We start from the raw sequence: 14567 nt of genomic DNA, 5'->3' as shown, positions 1-14567 counted from the left end.
TCCACTGGTTCTCTCTCCAAATGGCCTCAACGGCCGGAGCTGGGCCAGTCTGAAGCCAGGAGCCAGGAGCTTCTTCTGGGTCTCTCACGTGGGTACAGGGCTACTGCTTTCCCAGGCCACAGCAGAGAGCTGGATAAGAGGTGGAGCAGCCAGGACTCAAGCCGGCGCCCATATGGGATGCTGGCACTGCAGGCGGCAGCTTTACCCGCTACGCCACAGTGTCGGCCCCCATCCCTTTTATTCTTTTTAAAAAATTATTCTTGAGACAGTTGTTCATTCATTTTAAATGCACACTGTAATACTCTTTTCTGTTCTGTTTCCCTTTTGTTTCTAAGGAACCTTTAGAAAATTCATCAAGTAAAACATTTTTTTTTTAAATAGAAGGAAGCTAGATTTATCTCCTTCCTTTTGTCAGACAATGAATTTCCCTTTCAAACGTCTATGGTTGCTGTTGCTTAATGTTTCCTCCAAGGAAAAGTCTTCCTATTTTGTTTATTTTTAGAAACTGAAGGCTGCATACAGAGAAAGCTCTTGAAAACCAGAGTCTCAAAGGGGAACTTCTAAGAAACGCTCTCTGTTTAGCTCAGAATAGCAGCATCGCTGACTCGGTTATAAAAGCGTGGCCCTGCTCTGATTCTCTTTGTTCAGATGAACACATCAAACAGTGTTTTTCAAGACTACATTTCACTCTCTTCCCCTTTGACAAATAGACAACCAATTCGTTTTCTCCTTCGCAAAAAGTTATTCACATATTTTCCTTGTTTCAGTTGGAATTGATGAAGATTGGCACTAAAGTATGTAAATAGAATATTAAAACTAAAAATAATTTTTTGACAGGCAGAGTGGACAGTGAGAGAGAGACAGAGAGATAGGTCTTCCTTTGCCGTTGGTTCACCTTCCAATGGCCGCAATGGCCGGCGCGCTGTGGCCAGCGCACCGCGCTGATCCGAAGCCAGGAGCTAGGTGCTTCTCCTGGTCTCCCATAGGGTGCAGGGCCCAAGTACTTGGGCCATCCTCCACTGCACTCCCGGGCCACAGCAGAGAGCTGGCCTGGAAGAGGAGCAACCGGGACAGAATCCGGCGCCCCGACCAGGACTAGAACCCAGTGTGCCGGCACCGCACGCAGAGGATTAGCCTACTGAGCCGCGGCGCTGGCCTAAAACTAAAAATAATTTTAAGAATCTTATTTTACCCTATCGTTTGTAGGTGGGTACTTCAAAAAAATTCATGGAAAATATACTGCCATCCCAAATTGGGGCATTTAAGTTTGAGTCCTGGCTCCACTCCTGACTCCAACTCCCTGCTGATGTGTTCCCTGGGAGGAATCAGGTGATGACGAAAGTGCTTATGTCCCTTCTAACTTTGAGTTCCCAGCTACCAGCTTCATCTGGCCCATCAACAGCTGTTCTGGGCGTTTGGGAAGTGAATTGGTACATGTGAGCTCTCTGTCTCTCATTCTTCCAAAAAATGGTAATTGTTTTGGTGCAAAATAGCTTCTGAAATCCATGCATAGCTTTTTCTCAGTATTCATTTTCCATGGGCTTTTTGAAGAGGAAACTGAAATGTGTGAGATTGAGTACTATTCTGCAGATTTAGCCTCTGCTTCTTGCTTTGATGACATTCTCTCACATGTATTTACTCACCCAGTAAATACCTAGCATGCATGACCCACAATGCCCTGTCAGAGATCATGTATGGAAATGCTAGAGTGTGGTCAGCCACATGCCCCTAGATGACCTGCAATGAGCCCAAACACAAATCCAGCCACACAGGACCATCATCTACTTTGCAAAAATGACATGCACTTCCATGGAGGCTCGTTCCTTACTTGGGACTTACTCTTATCAGACTCTAATCCTCTCTCTCATCCCACCAAAATCGAATCCAATGTTCAAAACACAATCAATTGTTATTCATAGCACTGGCATCCTGTATGGGCACCAGTCCAAATCCTAGCCGCTCCACTTCTGATCCAGCTCCCTGCTAATGCACCTAGGAAAGCAGCAGAGGATGGCCCAAATGCTTGGACCCCTGCACCCACGTGGGAGTCCTGGAAGAAGCTCCAGGTTCCTGGCCCAACCCTGGCTGTTGTGGCCATTTTGGTAGTGAACCAGCAGATGGAAGATCTCTCTTTCTCTCTCTAACTGTAACTCTGCCTTTCAAATAAATAAAATAAATCTTAAAAAAAAAAACTTTCTCAAACTCTGCCATCACAGTTAATGACTACCTTTTCTAAATTCCCATAGGATTCCTTCACTTCTCTACCATGGCATGCCTCAGACTGTCCCCTGGTGGGGTGCACACCATGTTGTTGGATATATATCTACTTTTTTTTCTGGACCCAGAAATATAGCAGACTAAGTTAACATGGAACACTGGAATAAAAAATATCCAAAAAGAGTTAAATTTTAGCTGATCTTACCAGGAGAAAAGGGAAGTCCTCAAGTGCCAGAAACAGGGAGAATTGAAAGCAAGCTGATAAACACAAGAGCTGAGGCTACAACGACCTTGTGGGAGGTGGTGGAAGCAGTGGCACTGATTTGGTAACAAGCAGGGTTTTCCTGTGCCCCTGGAGCAGAAGCTCTGGGAATTGAGCATGAAGCCAGGCCCCCTCCATAGCCTCAAGCCCAGCCAAAACTACTAAAAATCTCAGCTAACAAGGTTAGGAAGGTTAGGAATCAAATTCCAAACCTGCTGCTTTTGTTGGTGGACAGTCTGAATTTGCTCTACCTGGTCCTGCAGGAAACCTCAAGCAAAGAGATGATCGTGGTTCTGGTGTACTCTGGAGGACACTCATTCTTGAATTAAGCTTCACCACCCACATAGCATGGGATGACCATAGACAGAAGTGAGCTTCACTGATGGGTGCTCATAATAACAATTCACAAAGCATGCATTGGAAGAGCCAAGGATATAATAATAAACAGGAAGCCTCTCCATCTCCACACCTGCTATTAGAGAACACAATCTACAAGAGACCATAATCTAAGCACGTTTTAAGTTCTGAAGATATACGAAAGGCATTGAAATACTAAGCAAATGGCAATTCACTATGAAAAAAAAAGACAAAAATTAAAAATTAGAACATCTAGAAGTGAACATTTATAATCACCACTAAATGAACAGGTTAAGATTAGACTCAGCTGAAGAAGGAATTAGCAAACTTGAAAGTAAATTTGAAAAAATAAATGTAGGTCATAGATGAGTAAAAATACCTGAAAAGGCATGGAGAATATCAAAAGGTTCACCTTGCATCTAACAGAAACTCCAAAAGGATCCACAGAATATGGGATACTAAATATTTGGAAAGCTAATGGCTTGATAAAAGATACGTTTTCCATTTTTACTAAATAATTGGCACTTTTGAGCCACAGACTAATTATTAATGTTTATACTCATAGGACACTGTAAGAACTGGTTAAAATTGGTTTAATTAATATAATTTAAGTATATAGCAATCAATAAGAGATGAATATTAATAATAAACAGGAGGTGACAGATACTGGAGAAGTAGAAAGGGCTCACTACTGAAGAGTTCCTTGTGAGAGGTTACTTCCTGGTAGGATCATTAGAGAAGAAGACACAGGGGGCTGGCGCTGTGGCGCAGTAGGTTAATCCTCTGCCTGCAGTACTGGCATCCCATATGGATGCCAGTTCGAGTCCTGGCTGCTCTTCTTCCAATCCAGCTCTCTTCTATGGCCTGGGAAAGCAGCAGAAGATGGCCCAAGCACTTGGGTCCCTGCACCACATGGGAGACCTGAAAGAAGCTCCTGGCTCCTGGCTTTGGATTGGGTCAGCTCCGGCCGTTGCAGCCATTTGGGGAGTGAACCAGCAGATGGGAGACCTTCCTCTCTGTCTCTCCCTCTCACTGTCTATAACTCTACCTCTCAAATTAAAAAAAAAATTGTAAGAAAGAAAAAGAAAAGAAGACATGGATAAGGTGGATGAGTACAATTTGACAAGTAGAGAGAAGGGATCTGGCATTCCAAACAACCAGGATGATCTAACAAAGGCAGAGTGAGAAAATACAAAAGGCACTTAAAAAAGAAACGCTTGGTAAAATATTCATGCAAGGATTCATTATAGGAGATTAAGAAAATTAGTTGCAGATGACTCAGGCCTTCAACGTCAAGCTGAATACTCTGGACTATTAAAGAAAAAGTACTGCAAGTAACTCATTGCTAGAGGTGTCTTGATAAAGGAGGACAAGATAAAAGCTGTCATTTAGGAAGATTGAGGCAATCTGCAATTACAGACAGGATGAACTTGGGCAGGAAGACAGAGGAACGAGGAAAATCAATTGACTCATGTGTCACGAAGGATTTTTGATGGTGACAGAAAATGCAACTCAACCTGGCCTGAGCAACTACACATTTTATTAGATTGCGACCAAAATGTCCAGGGTAGAGCTGGACAAGTATGTCTTTATCCAATGTAGTATAATAATGAGTTTGGCTGGCTCCTGGGAGGTAACCTTTAAATCCTTGAACTTGCCGAGGAGCAGAAGTGGATTTTTATTCCTAGTGGGCCCTGAAACTTTATGCTAATAAGATGACGGTGACAATTCATTCTAAGGGTTGGACATACCAGAAAGACCAGCCACGTGGTTAGACCCACATGATACCAGCCCAATGTTCAGAGTGGGGCAAGAGGCTGAATGTTGAGTTCAGCCATGTGGCTAAGGAGTCCATCAATCTGCCTGTATAACAAAACTCCAGGGAAAACGTAGGACAGCCACGTTCAAGTGAGGGACCCTAATTAACGATACTCTCTGTGCGTATCATACATCAATGTGTGCATAGAGTCACATGTTCTGTGTCTATGGCCAAAACACGAAGGCTAGAGGTGGCCCCAGCACTGACCCTATTTGCTGCTTCTTTGGGTTGGTCCTGATCTGCATCTGTTTTGCTACAATGAAACAGTAATCATAGGTATAGCACTTTTCTCAATTCTGTGAGTCATTCTGGTGAATTATCAAACCAGAAGGGGAAGTCTGAATCCCTGAATTTAGAGCCAGTTGGTCAGAAGTATAAGTGGCCTACCCACCCCTAAACTCGAAGTCGCTGTCTGAAATGAGGGCAGCCTATGGAGGACTGTGCCTTTACCCTGTGAGGTTTGGCGTAATTCCAAGTAGTGAAAGTCAGAAGTCATTGCACATGGAAAACACAAAGACCCTGAGGTGGGATCATGTTTTGTGTGCTCAAGGAACAGCGTGGAGTCGCAGTTGGCTGCAGTGAGTGATGGCAGGAGTGAGAACATCTGAGCCCTGCCAGGGAGCCTGGGCCAGACCATGCAGGCAGTGGCTCACAGCTCAGGCTGAATGTTAGAACCACATGGGAGCTTTTAAAAGAAACCTGTATCCAGGTTGCACTCCAGGTCAATTAAATTGGATTTTCTGGGGGTGCATACAGGCATCTGTAGTTTGAGAAATTTTTCAGATGATGTAGGTCCTGCTGAAGATTGTGACCATAGGGTAAGGACGTTACATTTTGTTAGAAGTAGAAGGGGAAGTTGATAAAGCCTGTTGAGCAGGGGCAGGAACAGGCCTGTCTTCAAGTTTTAAGACTCATTTTAGTTGTTGCATGAAGAACATCGTGGAACAGAACTAAAAGCAGGAGAGGTCAGGTGAGAAATGGAGGTGGTTTGGGATATAGAGCATTTCAGAGTCAACAGAGGTAGAGATAAAACAGTTACAGCTGAGGCATGTTTTCAAAGAAGACAGTTTAATGACGAACTGGATTGCGAGGCATGAGAGAGTGAAGGAAGTCAGATGAAAACTGACAGTAACAGATTGACTTTGAACGTGACCTTATGATGATGCATATCATGCAACTCTCTGTTTTTCACTTTCAGTACAATATTCAATAAATTACGTTAGTCACCACTTTATCATCAAACAGGATTTGTGATTTTGTACAACTGTTGACTAATGTAAGCGTTTTGAGCACATTTAATGTAGGCTAGGCTATGATGTTGGGCAGGTTAGGTGTATTAAATGCATTTTTGACTTACGTTATTTTCAGTTGATGATGGGTTTATTGAGATGTAGTCCAATCACAAGTCAAGGACCATTTGTACATGATTTTCTTGTCTAAGCACCAGGGTAAAAAGAAATGCTGATTACTATTGCAAGGAGAAAGGGGCCAACCAGCCAGGACTGACTCATATACAAACCAGGAGCAAGAAGTGAAATCAGTCTTGCCTGAAACACATGCACGGAAAGTGACAGAGGATGTTTCACCAGAGTAAAATCATGGAAGGTTACCAATAGTAGGAGGAAAAATAGTGGAGGACCAGCAACAGTAGGTCAACAGGGATCTGTTAGTCATTCCAGAGAACATGCTTAAGAATAAAACAAACATCAAGAACAGCATTTATCTCTTCCTTTTCCTCTTTATCTATCTGAACAATTGAGTCCTAGAGTCACTAGGTTGGACCAACCACCAGGCAGGTAGCTGTTCCAGTGGGGGTAGCCATGGTGCACTGGAGTAAGGGTGTCAGACCCTGAGCTGGGCAAGGAAAGCATCCAGGTCAGGAGGCAGCAGTGACAGCCTGGGTGGGATGTTGGAGCCTGGGTGGGATGAGAGAGATCAAGCCAAAGCAGAGTGAGGGGCAATGCGTGGGAGTGCTGCACAGCCTCGCAGGCACCACTTGAATGAAGTGATGGAGGAGAAACATCAGTGATGAGCCAAATTGAAACTGAGTTCCATCTGATACCAGAAGAAGAGAGGCCAGCGCTGTTTCATAGTAGGCTAAGCTGGTACCACAGGTGCTAACATATGAGCACCGGTTCATGTCCTGGCTGCTCCTCTTCTGATCCAGCTCTCTGCTATGGGCTAGGAAAGCAGCAGAGGATGGTCCAAGTGCTTGGGCCCCTGAACCTATGTGAGAGACTCAGAAGAAGCTCCTGACCTAAGACTGACCCAGCTCTGGCCATTATCACCACTTCGGGAGTGAGTCAGGAGATGGAAGACCTCTCTCTTTGTCTCTTCCTCTCTGTGTCTGTAACTCTACCTGTCAAATGAACAAATAAATAATTAAAAAAAAAAACAAGTATATATCATTGCTTCTGTGATATTCCAGTCACATATGCATAACTTAAAGCCCAAGTGGAAGGATTCCACAAAATAACTGATCTGTTATTTTTCAAATGGATCATAGTGAAGAACAGCCAGGGAAGTCTGAAGAAATGTTCTAGGCTGAAGGAGACTAAGAAGACCTGACAGCTAAGCACAGTGTGCGATTCTGGACTGAGTTTTTTTAGGATATCTGGCAAAATTTAGATAGGCTCTAAGGATTAGATGGTAGTATTTTATCATTGACAATTTCCTGACTTTGTTGTATCATGCTGTATAGGACAATTTTATTTATAGAAAATACATAATAAATTATTTAGAGATAATGAGACATGATGTTGTTGGCAATTTATCCTCAAACGACAAAAACATCTTTGTACTAAACTTGCATCTTCTCTCTCAGTGTGAGAATGTTAAAAAAAAAAAAAAACTTAAAGAAAACTTAGTGTAAAAATGGCTTGGGGAATACCATATAGGATTAAAACTAAACTAAGATAGGAAAACATAATTCACACTGATACCATTTAGTTTGTAATCTAATTCAGAGGGCTTTTTAAATCAATCATTTGCTCCAAATAAAGCCAGTACACCGACAGCAACCTTGAGAGTAGTTCTTGAAGCCTTACTTTAATGATTTCAGTAGTTTCCTGATACTGAATGTATATACATTCACTTATGTAATTTATTTTTAAGACTTATTTATTTATTTGAAAGGCAGAGCTACAGAGAGACAGAGGCAGAGAGAGAAAGAGAGAAGGAGAGAGAGAGAGAAAGAGAGAGAGAGGTCTCCCATCTGCTGGTTCACTCCCCAGATGGCTGCAACAGCTGGAGCTGAACCGATCCGAAGCCAGGAGCCAGGAGCTTCTTCCAGGTCTCCTACATGGGCGCAGGGGCCCAAGGTGTTGGTCCATCTTCCACTGCTTTCCCAGGCCACAGCAGAGTACTGGACTGGGGCCCATGTGGGATGCTTGTACTGTAAGTGGCAGCTTTACCTGCTACACCACAATGCTGGCCCCACTTATATGTCATTCCTATTTTTGAGTCTTGACATTGGATCATAGACTGAGAGAGATCTGGGGACTGGCCAAAGCTCCTTCTTGGAGGACTTTAACCTTAGCAAACAACATTAATGCACCCCCTAACAAAACCTACACAGGGTCAACGTTTCTTTCAGAGAAAGTCTGACTACAACTGTAATAAAGAAAAGGTCACTAATTTCATTCACCCATTCAAACAAGTCTACCATCAAAAAAGCTCAGATACTTTGGATTATGATTAATTAAAAAAAAAAAGCAGTTCTGTGTAGAGACATAATGGGACCAGCATAATATGTTTCTCTGCTGGTTTCCTTCAAATACCATTCTAAGCTATTTGAGGAATTTCATGCTGAATTGGTAAACTACATAAAATGAGGCTGATAAACTATGTGAAATGAGGTAAGTTAATTTCAGAACCATTCCAAGAAAAACAAATGAGTTATTAATAGCGGTTTTGCGTTATTTCCATTTCCATGCCGTTAGGAGACCTACTGTTTGCGTATTCTGACTGTGCCAGGACTATTAAAGGAATATGAAAAGGCAGAGAGGTTAAGACAGTCCTTCTAGCGAGTAAAAATTTAAAGGAGAATTATTTGTAATGACCTCAAAATAGCCCATTTTCTACATATTTGTAAATATGCTTGTATAAGATCACAATATAATGTCCTAAGAGCCAGGCTTTCATGTTTAAACCAATCATTCTATGTCCAGTGGAGAAGATAAGTCATCTTGGAATAGATCTTTGCTAGTTGGTAACTTTGTTTATTTTGCCAGGAGTGGCGGGAAACTCTTCCTTCTCCAGCTCTCCAGAAACTTCTGCCAGTCGCAGAGTTGCAGCCATGACCCCGTCTGAGAGAGTCGGTCCGTGCGGGTCCCTGTTGCAGCAAGCGCAGCTCAGGTGGATGCCAAGGACGCATTTTACAGATTTCTCTCCCTGAGGACTTTGGACTAAGCTTTTGAACCAAGTAAGACTCCAGATGTTCATGGACCTGTTATTAGGGGGAGGAGTCTTATGGACAAAATATTATCATAAAATATTAATAAATAATAGTTAAAGTTAATTTCAATACTGTAAATAACTATATTACTACCAAACTATGAAAGATGGGTGCATGTGCTATACTAGGATAAGAACAATCAGGTAATCATATGCATATACCTTTTTACCTTAAATGTTTAATCTCATTCAAATCTTTCACACGAACAGTAAATCATGATCAGTATTGGTTATTTCAGACAGGATGACAAGCCGCTGGGAAGTATCTGGGGCAAATTATTTTTTAAAACCTAAAAACATAGCAAGATGTGTATAGATTTGCTAATGGGTACTGACCAAGTCTGGGTGGTACCATTATTCTCATAAATAAGATAAAATATTACTTTGATGTCTGCCTATTTTAAGTATGTGCATAAGGTACACAACATTTATCCTAAAATAATCAGCTAATTTACATTATAAACCTACTGTAAGTGTGCAATCATTAATTATAATCCATAAATTCCTGAAGAGACAGTCCTTTTCGTGATTAATGAATTTTGAAAGGTTGAAATGAACATTTTCTGCAGTTAGCATACCCCGAAGGCAATTTCTCTACTGCTTAATCTTTCCTTTCTTATTTCCTGGTCTATAATCTGTTTCTTTAACTAGGTTATTACTACTTATTAATCATCATAAAAGCTTTATTATCTATTAAGTACCTCTGCCCATCATTACTTTAGTCGAACATACAGGATGACACAAACACAATTTGTCATGTTTGGTACTTGTATAAACATTGAATATGCTACTGGAAGGAAGAAGCCACCAAAATCATTATAAATTTTAAGATAAATGATTCCTTTTGAATTTTAAATGAAGCAAAAGCCTGGACTCAAAGAGTGTATTTTAGATTGGATTGAGAAAACTCAATTCTTCAAAAATGAAAGTACCATAGTATTTTCCATGGCCTTTCACTTTTGGTATTATTAAAATAATTGTGGAAACTCACTCAGCTGTGCCTGGATTCTCTCTTAAGAAAACAGGGATTGCCGGCGCCGCGGCTCACTAGGCTAATCCTCCGCCTTGCGGCGCCGGCACACCGGGTTCTACTCCCGGTTGGGGCACCGATCCTGTCCCGGTTGCCCCTCTTCCAGGCCAGCTCTCTGCTGTGGCCAGGGAGTACAGTGGAGGATGGCCCAAGTGCTTGGGCCCTGCACCCCATGGGAGACCAGGAGAAGCACCTGGCTCCTGCCATCGGATCAGCGCGGTGTGCCGGCCGCAGCGCGCCTACCGCGGCGGCCATTGGAGGGTGAACCAACGGCAAAAAGGAAGACCTTTCTCTCTGTCTCTCTCTCTCACTGTCCACTCTGCCTGTAAAAAAAAAAAAAAATTTAAAAAAAAAATTAAAAAAAAAAAGGGATAAAATGAGCTGTGCAGTCTCTTTTCAGGAAAATTTCAGAGAAAAAAAATCAAATTCCTAAGAAAAAATTGCTATGTGATTTTAATGTTTGTTATTGTCATAAGTTATTATAGCTAACCTAATAAAAGCAAAAAAAAAAAACTGAATGCAATTTGAATATATGGAATGTATGTGAAACACACAAGTCTTTGTCCTAGATAGTTGGTGGGACTTAAATGTACCAATTGGAAGAACAATTTTTTTCATGGAATAAAAAGTAATTTGTTTGCTATATATACTGAAAGCATGTATCCTCGAATTTTCCTTTGATCCATATTTTTGTTTAAAAAGTTAAATAGAATTTTGGAAGACTTACCCATTGAATTAAGCTTGAAATCTGTGAACCTGAGAAGATAGTTTCATTTTTTTAGTAAAATTTTTAAAAAATTACACATTTGAACGAGAGACCTTCCATCTGCTAGTTTACCTCTTAAATGCCCATAACAGCCAGGGCCAGGTCAGGCTGAAGCCAGGTACACGGTGTCTTATGAGGCAGCTGGTTAAGCCCTCTTCACTGTGATGTCAGGATCCCCTAGCAGAGCAGTGGTTCACATCCCAGCTGTTCTGCTCCCAATCCAGCTCCTTTCTAATGTGTATGGGAAATCACAGGAGGATGGCCCAAGTGCTTGGGTTCCTATCAACCCTGATGGGGTTCCTGGCTTCTGGCTTTGGACTGGTCCAGTGCTAGTAGTTAAGGCATTTGGGAGTGAACCAGTGGATAGATGTGTTCTCTGTGTGTGTGTGTGTCCATGTGTCCGTGTGTCCCCCTTCCAAATAAATCTTTTAAACACATACACAGCAAGGAAGCTATAACTCCATCCAAGTCTTTCATGTGTCGGCAGGGACCAAGGTAGGTGAGCCATCACCTGCTGCCTTCCAGGGTGCACATTAGCAGGAAGTTGGATGGGAAATGGAGATGAGACTTTAATCCTATAGGATGCAAGTGTCCCAAGTGGCATCATAACTGATGCACTGAAGCTTGCTCTTGAATAGCTACTTTTAAAAAAAAAATGTTTATTTATTTCAAAGTTAGAGTTACACAGAGAAGGAAAGGCAGAAAGAGAAAGGTCTGCTATCCGTTGGTTCACTCCCCATTTGGCTGAAATGGCTGGAGATGGGCTGATCCGAAGCCAGGAACCAGAGCTTCATCCAGGTCTCCCACGAGGGTTCAGGGGCCCAAGGACTTGGGTCATCTTCCACTGCTTTCCCAGGCCATAGCAGAGAGCTGGATGGAGTGGAGCAGCCAGGACTTGAACCAGTGACCATATGGAATGCGGGTGCTGCAGGCAGTGGCTTTACCCACTATGCCACAGTGCCAGCCCCAAGAATACCTACTTTTAATCATTCCTTCATGTCTATTTGTGATTAAGTCATTAATATATATGGAACATACTGTAAGACTCATAGGTAAGAGGAAAGAAAACGGAAGATGTCAACAGCTAGTGTGAAAAACTTTTATTTGAGTCTTTTTTTCCCAATCTGGGTTCAGGCTATGGAGTAGGGTTGGAGAGTTCCTTTTCAACCACTTTGCTTTATCCCCTTTCCCTTTAAACTTTAAACTAGAATTTACCATTGTAAAAGATTACAAAATAGGGGCTACTGTGGCGTAGCTGGTAAAGCAGCACCAGTATCCCATATGTGTGCCAGGTCATGTCCCGGCTGCCTCACTTCTGATCCAGCTCCCTGCTAACACACCTGGGAAATCAGCAGAAGATAGCCCAAGTGTTTGGGCCCCTGCTACCCACATGTGAGACCTGGAAGAAGCTCTAGGCTCCTGGCTTCAGCCTGGCCCAGCGCTGGCCATTGCAGCCATCTGGGGAGTGAAACAGAGGATGGAAGACCTCTCTCTGTCTCTGTCTCTCTCTCTCTTGCCCTCCCCCCATCTTGTAATTCTTTCATTTTTCTCTCTGTAACTCTGACTTCCAAATGAATAAATAAATCTTTAAAAACAGGTTATGAAATTTAAAAAAAATTCATGCTTAGTTTCAAAAAAGTTAAATCTACAATGACCAGGCCTTTTCCCTGAAAATAGTTGTTTCATCACTTTCATTTCTGGGAGAAATGCTTGGCACACAGTGAACTGGAATGAAAACATGAGACAGCAGAATGCCTCAGGACAGTGCAGTCTAAAAGGTCCGTAGGCATTCTTTATGGAATAGGTAATGGATTAACTGGAAAACTGCCTTTAAAAGCAGAAGTTTTGGGCCAAAAGTGAAGGCTGGCCAAGGCACTTGAGAAATGAAGCAGCGAGAAGCAAAACCAAGAAATACCCAAAGGCAGGTGTCTCATGGAAAGCTCCCATATAAGCATTTAATAAAAAGTCTCATTTAAACAAGCCATGCTAAACAAAATTTTACATTGTATATCTTCGTCAAAGTAGAGTTGGGAGGTGGTAAAAGGCAGCTCTAACCATGCAATCCAAACAGAAGTGTAGAGAACAACGGACAGCTAGTTTTCCTTCATGACTTGTTGAGCTTTTTAGCTCCAAGTGGTTTCTCAAAGCCCTCTCTTGCACATCGCCAACATTTTCACATGAACTAGACATTATGTGATTTAAAATTGTACATATATCAAGAGCAGAAAGTTGCTTTCAATGATGCAAAGGAGAGAGAATTTTGTGATTGAAATGCTTGCATTGTAGCTGAGAAATGAAACCATTTTTAAAATACTTTGTGTAAAAGTTTATATTCAAACATGTGTTAGGGTTGGGAAAGTTAGGAAAGGGTATGCCGAGTTCACAAATAAAGAAAGCTAAGATTCAGCCGGGCTTCCAGAAAGTGAAGATGCATCTGTGACTAACCCCTTCTAAGGAAATCCCTTTAAACCAGAACCTGGCAGGCATAGTCTGTGGACTTTACAACCACCACGGAGAATTACATCATCTCTGAAAGAACGAATGATTACCAAATCAGATGGTGTTTCTTGGTTTGAAAAAAGGCCAGGGGAGAGCAGGTGTACCTCAACAAAGGAAATGCCAGTTAAAATATTTTACTTTGCAAATTCTGTAACTGCACAAAAGGGGACAATATGCTTTGGTTCTATAATTTTTAAATCATAAAATAACCCAAATTAATAGTTGCCTACCGGGGCCGGCGCTGTGGCATAGTGGGTTAAAGCCCTGACCTGAAGCGCTGGAATCCCATATGGTCACCAATTCTAGTCCCGGCTGCTCCTCTTCCAATCCAGCTCTCTTCTATGGCCTGGGGAAGCAGTAGAAGATGGCCCAAGTCCTTGGGCCCCTGCACCTGCATGGGAGACCGGGAAGAAGCTCCTGGCTCCTGGCTTCAGATCGGTGCAGCTCTGGCCATTGTGGCCATCTGGGGAGTGAACCAGTGGATGGAAGACCTCTCTCTCTACCTCTCTCTGTAACTCTTTCAAATAAATAAAATAAATTTTAAAAAAAAGTTTCCCACCTAGATCCTCCAAACTTTATTTGCATGAGAATTGGAATACTGACACTGATCTTTTTCCGTCCTAATGCATCTTCAAATTTTGATCAACTGTTCTTTTATATACATATTCATTCAGTAAATATATTCTAAAAAGTGTTTGCAGCTTAATTCTTACATAAGATTCAGAAATAGGTTCTTCAAAAAGAAATACAGAGTGGAGTCAATTTTTTTTAAACTAAGTAACATCTTGGAAAATACTTTCTCTTCTTCCATCCCTATTGAAAAGAAGGCATCTTTGTTTAACCTGGGATATGCTAGGGAATGCTAAAATATTGGCCTATTATATAATTAGTGTGTACTAGGGCCAAATCTTGTTTCAAGAATCTCTAAATGAGCAAATGTGTGTACATCACTGTCCTAAAGATCAAATGACTGAAGCCTGTGGTACCGGCATGCAGAGTGACTCCAGGGAGCCCTGACTCATGGGAGTCACACCCTGTATTGTTTCCTACCATAGTGAACAGGGGTGACTCAGGTAACCTATGGGATGTTATGGGAATAACTGCCTATGCTGTCTCATAAGAGCAAAACACTGTGGCTTCCACTTTGTTTTCTCTTGGATGG

The sequence above is a fragment of the Lepus europaeus genome, chromosome 8, assembly GCF_033115175.1.
Source record: "Lepus europaeus isolate LE1 chromosome 8, mLepTim1.pri, whole genome shotgun sequence".
NCBI lineage: Eukaryota > Metazoa > Chordata > Mammalia > Lagomorpha > Leporidae > Lepus > Lepus europaeus.
Note: the sequence above shows the minus strand (reverse complement) of the source record.